The 9,431-nt window shown below is 35.5% G+C and overlaps 2 protein-coding genes across 7 annotated transcripts in view; one reads left to right on the top strand and one right to left on the bottom strand.

Moving 5' to 3' along the window:
- Window positions 1–9,431, top strand: part of LOC105491710 (laccase domain containing 1) — a 143,574-nt gene that overhangs the window by 68,159 nt on the left and 65,984 nt on the right. The gene's annotated exons all lie outside the window — the stretch shown is intronic.
- The window catches only part of LOC105491714 (uncharacterized), a 279,924-nt gene continuing 272,818 nt past the window's right edge, over window positions 2,326–9,431 (bottom strand). For all 3 annotated transcript variants that reach the window (XR_011614846.1, XR_011614844.1, XM_071081394.1), the window contains one exon: window positions 2,326–2,361. The gene's annotated coding sequence lies outside the window, so the exon portion shown is untranslated. The remainder of the gene's footprint in view (window positions 2,362–9,431) is intronic.

The raw sequence follows: 9,431 nt of genomic DNA, 5'->3' as shown, positions 1-9,431 counted from the left end.
ATAAAACAGCAAAATGAAATAGAAGATCAGATACAAGGTGAGGCTACTCTAGTTATGATGATCAGATAAGTCTCCTCTAAGGAGCTGATATCTGAGCTGAGATGTGAATGATGAGAAAGATCACAGAAAGATCTGGGGGAGTAGCATGTACCATTCCAGACAGAGAGAAATATGAAGGCACTGAGGTGACAATGAGCTTAACATGTTCCAGAAAATGAAAGAAGTTCAATGTAACTCAGGCAAGACAAATGAGAACGAGGCTGATGGAAACAGTGGCCAGATCATGGAATTTGAACTTTATTCTAAATGCAATAAGGAGTTACTAGAAGTAATTAAATATACCACTTTGACTTACAGGAGTAATAAATGACTTACAGGAGTTTGAAGAGTAGAATAAAGACAATCATTATAATTATTATATATATTGTTATGAGACTATGTAATAGTCTCACCCCAAGAAAGAGACGGGGTGTTTTGAACTAGGGTGGTGATGGCGACAGGTGGTTGACTTTTGGTATTTATTTTGGAGGTGAATTCAAAAGGATTTGTGATGCATTGCAATGTAGGACCATGAAAAGAGAATAATTAAAGATGACCCCTAGGTTAGGCCTGAGCAAGGAGTAGTACCACTAGTAGAGAAAGAAAAGAGGAGCATATTTGGAAACAGAGGATCTAAAGCTACCTAAGGACAGGGTACAAAGTTTCCAGAGAAAAAGAAGAGATTAGAGAGTTAGATTACCTTTTTAATTAAGTAGTGAACTCAACTCTGTTAACCCCTTCAGTCTCTCTTTATCTCAGTTTCTCTGCTTTCCATTCTTTCCTAGGCCACAATGAGATCTGATAGACCTCAACATCTATAATTATAAGCTGGTTTACGTTTCTCAGAGATGCTGCATTTTCAGCAGTCTCTCAGGTGACACTGAGGCTGTGGTCTGAGGACATTTTGTGTAGCAAGGTTCCACTGAAAATAACATCGTTGGGTCAGACAGACCTGACTTTGAATTGTTTCCCAGCCAATTATTAGTTGTGTAATATTGGAGAAGTTTAAATCTTCTCTGAGTTTAATTTCTTGTAAAAATAGGAATAATATACCTGCCTCATAAAGTTACCATGAGAATTAAATGATGTCATGTCTCTAAAGCATAAAGCAAATAACCCAGCTCCTTACTCACAATGGGATTAACTAATTTAGTGTCCCTCCCTCCCACCCTCAAACAGACTATATGTTTACAGATTATATTAGAATCTTAAAAAATCATTGCAAGACCTTAGGCATCCAGAGAATTAGCATGTATAGTTTTGACTATTGCCAAGTAATTCCAATGGTCCACATAATGTAACAATTTGAAGGTGCACATTGGAATCCTATATACTGAGAAAAGGCTGGTTTGCAGGAGTGAGTAACTTACCTGGGGTATAGCCTACCCAATAACAAGCATCCTCATCTCAGGCTGACTTGATGGTTCTTAGCTCATCTTTCCATCTGCATGCCTTTTGTGAAACAATAAAACCTCTGTATCTTATGGAAAATGTCTCTGCTAAACAAAGGAACAAACAGAAGAACAAAAACTAAACTAAAACCAATTAGCAAATTGTGTTGGCATAGAAGTGAAAAAAAAGTTTAAAAAAAAAAAAAACAAAGAAACAGATGATATACAGAAAAACAGGAGTTTGGGATAAATAATGGAGTGGGAATGCCACATTGGCAGCAGCTTGGATCCATGCTATGAATGCTTTTACCATGTGCTCTACAAGGAAATAAAGAAAGCTAATTCACAAACGGTTTCAATAAGTTTTCCAGACAGAATTTGTATTATTAGCCTTATAAATGAGTCTAGCCCTCTATAGAATTCTAAAGGTCTTAAGGGGTTAATTGTAAGTTTTTAGTAATACTTGACTGAACTTTATGGGAAAATTCTGTGCTATAATGGTATCTGTGATTTGGGGAATGTGTACATGTCTCAGGGTGTCTCTCTTAAGAATTTCAGGGTCTCTTGTAATTATTTTAATATTACCACATTGTTCTTGTTGTGTAGCAGATTGCAAAATGCTTATTATTAAACCATCATGGCAGTAATCACATTGTAAAGAAATAACTTGCATATTTAATTTCCTGTTTTACAATGAGGCTATAGCATTTGCCAGTAAATATTCAATGCCATTGTACACAAGCACCATGCTACAAGGTACTTGGACAAACAAGACTCACCTGAGGAAGGGAAAATACTGGCTCCATGATGGAAATGTAACCTTGAGACTTGGGAGGGTAAATTATCTTGGGCCAATAACAGTGTTACCTATGACTGGCAGAAGGTCATAATACTGGTGCATTTTAACAGCTGTTAGTCCCCCAGTAGTCATCTAGGGAGACAAAAGAGAGAAATCACTTATTTTGATACTAAAAGCACAGAGCTAGCTCTAAAGTATCTGACATATCCTAATCCTGATCAGCAAATCTCAGCACTTTTGCTTGGTTTGAAATCACTTAATTTTGACTGGATACTCCCTGTAGTAGGTAAGACTAACACATCCAACGATAGATGTATTTCTACAAAAAATGATTTTTATACTCTCATTCATGAAACACGCAGTCTCATTTTCCCAAGGCTCTAAGCAGTGTCAACGCGGTGTTCCTTTCGTTTCAACTCTGAAGTCCTTGTAGGAATAACGATCTCACATTCCTTTGTTGTTTAAAGAGGATGAATTCCATGGACAATCCTCAGATGAATTAATTAGATGAACTCTGGTATTTTCTGGGGCAGGTTAAGGGGAGTGAACCACAAGATTGATAAAATTCAACTGGATGCCAACTCCTTTGTATTATTTTCTGGCACCCTTATTTAAAATGCAAATACCCAGAGACGGTAATACATTAAAGAGCATTAAGGAGTAAATACATGGGTGGTGAGGAAGAGAACCCAATGTCTTCAACAAAATTCCATAGGAAGGGTCCCTACCTTTTACTTGGTTCAATGGGATTTGAAATAAGTTCGAATTTGAGATCTGCTACTCTTTAGCTCCTTGCAGCAATTAAACTCCCATAGTCTCAGTTTCCCATGAAAGTAAAACAGTGATAATAGTAACAGCATAATAGCATTGAAGGGAGGAATTGATTAGATGACATATGCAAAAGACACAGAACAGAGCTTGGCAGATGGGAAAAATTTACCAAAAGTTTATTTTTCTCTTTTGATAAAAAGTACTTGAATATCATATTACATTTTCTCACCCTACTTCATTAGGACAACACCAGTGGATAGGCACCCCCACTCAGGAGACCAGGAAATCTCCCCTAATAGGACTTCCAAGTGAATTATTGAACAGTGAAGTTATTCAAAAATTATTGAATCACTGAAAAGAATTCCAAGAATCAGTGGTATTCTGTGGAAGTTATTAGGAGTAAGATAGGGACTCTTCCTATGGAATTTTGTTGAAGACATTGGGTTCTCTTCCTCACCACCCATATATTATTATTATTATTATTATTATTATTATTATTATTAAGATGGAGACTCGCTCTGTAGTCACCCAGGCTGGAATGCAGTGGCACGATCTTAGCTCACTACAACCTCTGCCTCCCGGGTTCAAGCGATTCTCCAGCCTCAGTCTCCCAAGTAGCTGGAATTATGGGTGCACACCACCATGCCCAGCTAATTTTTGTATATTTTTAGTAGAGACAGGGTTTCACCATGTTGGCTAGGCTGGTCTTGAACTCCTGACCTCAGGTGATCCGCCCACCTTGGCCTCCCAAAGTGTTGGGATTACAGGCGTGAGCCACCTTGCCCAGCCATATTATTTACTTGGTTCAGATTTGTTATACTAAGTAATTCAGAGGTTTCTTCAAGAGAAGAAATGTAGAGGATAATGTTAATAAATTAACAATTATCAGACTCATTATTGAGCAGGACTGGAGTAGCAACAGAAGGAAGTCTATTTCTAATGTCCTATTCTGAAGATGTATCTCATTTCTTCCTTTTTAGAATGCTTAAAAAGTTATTCTATCACAAAGCAAAACATAGTCCTACCATATGATTTACCAGTTGTATTCCCAGGTATTTGCTAAAATGAGTATAAAACTTATTTTCACACAAAAACCTACATACAAATGTTTATGGTAGCCAAAGGGGATCAGACTATGTCAGCCCCAAATATGCCACTTTGGCATAAGTGTTATTTTGGGCTCAAGGCAATTATAGGAGGAATTCTCTGACATCTCTCTTTCTGCCTAAAGCATGGCATAAATTTCCCTTTGTGAAGGCATCCTCCCTCTGCTCTCCCATGCCAGGAGGCAGTAAACAACTCTCATCACAGGAGACAGAAAGCTGGCATGAGATGTGTCTGCATAAGCAAACCTTACTAAAATAACTCTTATCCTCCATTAGTTTCCCCCATATATTTACCTTTCTGTAATTTAATGTCCCTAGAAACTCAAACTGCTTTCCTTTGTTTTGTCACTTCTCCACACTTTATCACCCTTTGTTAAAGTAGTATATAAGTACTTGGTCTAACCACGTCTTTGGGTTTTCACTTATTTTCTGTGAAGCTCCTTTGTGCATGCAAAATGAACCTTTTCTCCTATTAATCAGTCCTTTGTTCGTTTAATTTGCAAGCCTCTTTCATTGAACCTAAGAAGGCAAAGAAAACTTTTTTCTCCTACTCTACATAACTTTATTCATAATTACCCAAACTGAAGGCAACCAATGTGTTTGTTGTTCAATGGGGAAATGGATAAACAAATGATGACATATTCATATAATAAACTATCATTCAATGATAAAAATAAATCATCTATCAAGCCTCAAAAAGACATGAAGGAAACCTAGATCATATTGCAAGTAAAATAAACCAATCTAGAAGGCTATATACTATATGATTCCAACTATATGACATTCTGGAAAAGACAAATTTATAGAGAGTAAAAAGATCAGAAGTTGTTGTGGGTTTGATGGGGGATGGAGAAGGGGAGAGGAGGGATTTTTAGGGCAGGGACACTATTTTGTATAAAATTGTAATGGTAGATAGATGATGTTATGCATTTGTCAAAACTCATAGAACTGTACAACACAAAGAGTTAATCTTAATGTAAACCATAGACTTCAGTTAACAATAATGTATCAATATTGCTTCATTAATTGTACCACACAAATGCAAGATGTTAATAATCAGAAAACTGGGAATAACAGAGGGTAGATTGGAGAGAAGGCATATGGAAACTCTCTGTACTTTCTGCTCTTAAAAAAATCTATTAATTAAAAAGTCATTTAAGGATACCTCATGCTTTATATGGCTTATTAAAATACAACAGATATAGGTAGAGAGAAAAGAGGGAATAAGAAGACTGTAAAGCAAAGGGAGAGGCAGAAATATGTAAGAATTATAAGATAAAGAAAATGAATTTGTGGCACCAGAAAAAAAAATTAGAAATTTAGAGAACCATCTTTTCTTTCTCTTTTTTTTTTCCTCTTTTCTTCCTTTGTTCCTTTTTAGGGAAGTGGAGTAGGAATGGGGACTGTTGCAAACTTAGAATGTGGAATAAGTTAATGGCATTGGAATTTTTAAAATAGTTTGTGCACTTTTCCTGAAAGCATGCATTCTACTTATTTCTGATGGAAGGCTAGAGTGTCTGGCATGGTATATACTTATGAGATGATTAAGCAAAAGATGGTTTCTGGCGGAGGTTGTGTGAAGTAGTATAATGTGACACTAGAAAAGTCATGTGGCTGAACAATTGGGAACTTGCTCTCCGTTTGAACTCCAAGAATAAACAGGCCTTACTAGGAGTACTGGAAATCAGAGGTAATGGTGGTACAAGGCCTAGAGTAAGGCGAAGGGGCATAAAGTAGATGACAGTATGTTCCCCAAATTAACTTTTCTTTTATATCGAGATATAACATATATATAGGAGAGTGCATGAATCTTAAATGTACAACTTGTTGAATTTTTATTTATGCATAGACCCATGGATCCACAAACCAGTTCAAGATACAAAATATTTCCAGTACCTTAGAAAGCTTCCTTTTGCTCCTTCCCAGTCAATATCCCTGCCCTTAGAGGCAATCATTCTGATTTGTCACTAAAAGTAAGTTTTGCCTGTAAATCTCATATAAATGGAATTGCAATACACGCACAACATTTGTGTCCAGCTTTTTTTACCCAACGTATGTCTGTAAGAGTCTATATTGTTTCATGTAATGACAGTGGCTTTCTAAAATTGGTATTCATACACTTTATTGTATGAAATACCACAGTTTATCCATTTTATTGCTGATGATCATTTGGGTTGTTTCCAGTATTTTTGCTTTAATGAATAAACTTGCTATGAACATTCTTTTATATGTCTTTTGGTGGATATACACATGTATTTCTCTTGTGTCTTTACCAAGAAGTGGGCGTGCTGTGTCACAGGATAGGCACATAGATATTGCCAAACATTTTTCCAAAGCACTTTTACAATTTAAATTTCATAGCAACATATGAGGATTCCAGTTGCTCCATATCTTCAGCAACTTTTGCTAGTACTTGTCTTTTAAATTTAGTCATTACAGTGAGTGTAGAGTAGTAACCATTCTGGTTTTAGTTTGTATTTGCCCAAAGGGTAATAACATTGAGCATTTTTCCTGTTTAATTATTGTTCATTCGGATATCCACTTTTGCTAAGTTCTTACTCAAGTATTTTGCCAATTATTGAACTTGGATTTACTTCTTATTATTAATCTGTGGGAATTTTTCATATATTCTAAATAGAAGCCCTTTGTCAGATATGGCAACTATCTTTCAGTCTGTGGCTTGCCTTTTCACTCTCTTAATGTATCTTTTGATTAATAGAAGTTCTTAATTTTGATGAAATTTAATTTATCAATTTTTTGTTTTAAAAACAGTGCTATTCTTAAACTGCTTCGGTCTTTTCTTATTCCAAGTTTTTAAACATATTATTCTCTTTTCTTTTTCTCAGCAACATTTATTGAAAATTCCAGTCTTTTCTCCCTAACTGAAGTGGTGTTTTTGTTGTATATCAGATGACTGTATATAACTGGGTCCTTCTCTGCATTCTACTTTGTCTTATTGCCATATTTGTCTATCTTTATGCCAGTATCACACTGACTCAATTACAAAGCTTTATAAAAGCATTTGTAGCTTATCTTGGTGATTCTAGATAGTTTGCATTATCATACACATTTTAGAATCAGTTCTAAGTAAACTCTTCTTTACAATTTTGTACTACTAAGTTATAGCTGGCATACTCTCTAATTTTTTATATTTTTTTAGTCAAAATTACATATGTACATAATTTAAATAGTCAAATAGCACTATAAACCTTTAAATGAAAAAAGTAGTCCTTTACTCCTAAATCTCATTTCAAGAAGCAAGCTTTTCAAGTCTTTTAGCATTCTTCTGGTATTTAATTTAATATTTCTCAACAATATACTTATAATTTTATTTCTTGATTTTCAGCTTTAGATGATGTCTACTATGGAGCATAATTCAATTCTCTTACATTTTCTCAACATAAATCACTTTTGTTAGGTCAATATTTGTTAGTTATATTATTATTATTATTTCCATGTAAATATTTTTCGCAGAATTCTTTTTTTTTTTTTTTTTGAGATGGAGTTTTGCTCTTGTTGCCTAAGCTGGAGTGCAATGGCACGATCTCAGCTCACTGCAACCTCCACCTCCCGGGTTCAAGTGATTCTCCTGGCTCAGCCTCCCAAGTAGCTGGGATTATAGGTGTGTGCCACCATGCCTAGCTAATTTTGTATTTTTAGTAGAGATGGGGTTTCACCATATCGGTCAGGCTTGTCTTGAACGCCTGACCTCAAGTGATCCACCTACCTTGGCCTCTAAAAGTGCTGGGATTATAGGCATGAGCCACTGCAGTTGGCCTTCACAGCATTCTTCTATACCTTTTGTTTTCCCTAGAGATAATAATCAACTCCTTGCCCACATTCATTTTGTTTTATATAGTTTACTACTATTAATTCATTCTTGAACTCTGCCAAAACTGTTTCCTTTGAATATATTAAATTACATTAGGAAACCTATCACATTTTTTTTTTTCTTGAAAATATCTCTCTCATAGCCCTCTATTCCCCCTCAAGTCTGGACTGACTGATCTCTAGGTCTACAATGAGAGTTAGATGTTGCCAAAGAATCTGCCTTCATGTGTTAATTTATTTGTGCTGCTTTAACAGAATACCACAGACTGGGTAATTTATAAGCAATAGAAATTTATTTCTCACAGTTATGGAGGCTAGGAAGTCCAAGATCAAGGCACCGGCAGGTTTTGTGTGTGGTGAGAGCCTCTTTCTGCTTCCAAGATGGTGCCTGTTGCTGCATTTTCTGGAGGGGAGGAATGTTGTGTCCTTACCTGATGCAAGGGCAAAAGAGGGAACGCACTCTCTCCAGCCCTTTCATACAGGTCCTAATCCCATCCATGAAGGCTCTGCCCTCATGAAATAATCACCTCGTAAAGGCCACACTTCTTAATACTATCACATTGGCAATTAAGTTTCAATATACAAATCTGGGGGGACATATCAGACCATAGCATTTTATTACCATTTTTGGGATTCCCTTCTCCTCTTGTGTAGGACTCCTTAATTCCAGCATCCCACATCTTCCTCTTTTTTGATTTCACCCTTTGTTTTGATGGAGCACATTTTGTAGTAGCTTCTTAGCAACGAGTTCATAGGAGATAAGTGTTTTGAGAACTTGCTGCCTTTGTTTTAGTCTTGTAATTAATTGATCATTTGACTAGGTGGTGAGATGGAAAGTTATTTCTCTTTCAGATTTTGAAGGCATTTCTCCATTATCTTCTAGCTTCTGATAATACCTTGTTATTTTGCAGTTGTAATAACATAATGCAATCAATGTTAGTTTGATTCCTAATACTTGTCAGTTTTTCACTCCCAAGAAGGTTTTAGAAATTCTTTGTCCTTCAGCTTCTAAAATGTCCTGACTATAGGAACCAATATGGATCTTTGCTCATGCTTTGTTCTGAGCATTTTGTGGATCCTTCAATGTTTTTTAATCCTGATACACTTTCAAATTATTTTTTAAATAATTTCTATGTCCCTGGGTTTTTGTTAAATCTCTCTTAAGATTCCATTAAAATGATGTTGAACCTCTAAATCAATTAAATTTTTAATCTTTCTATTTTCTATCTCTTGAACTATCAGACTTTCTACTTGATTTACTAAACTTTATCTTCCATTCCTTCTATTAAAATGTTCATTTCTGCTTTTGTTCCCTTGATTTCCAAGAGTTTGTTTTTGTTCACAAAATATTGCTTTTTTTATAGCCTCCTGTTCTTGTTTTGTGGATGCTATTTCTTTTTTATTTCTCTGAGAATTATGAGGATTAGTTATGTTTTGATTGATGGTTTCTTAGTGTTTTACTCAATGCCTTTTTCCTTAAATTTCTTTTTTTCT

The sequence above is a fragment of the Macaca nemestrina genome, chromosome 16, assembly GCF_043159975.1.
Source record: "Macaca nemestrina isolate mMacNem1 chromosome 16, mMacNem.hap1, whole genome shotgun sequence".
NCBI classification, from domain to species: Eukaryota; Metazoa; Chordata; class Mammalia; order Primates; family Cercopithecidae; genus Macaca; species Macaca nemestrina.
This window is presented reverse-complemented; position numbering and strand designations above follow the sequence as displayed.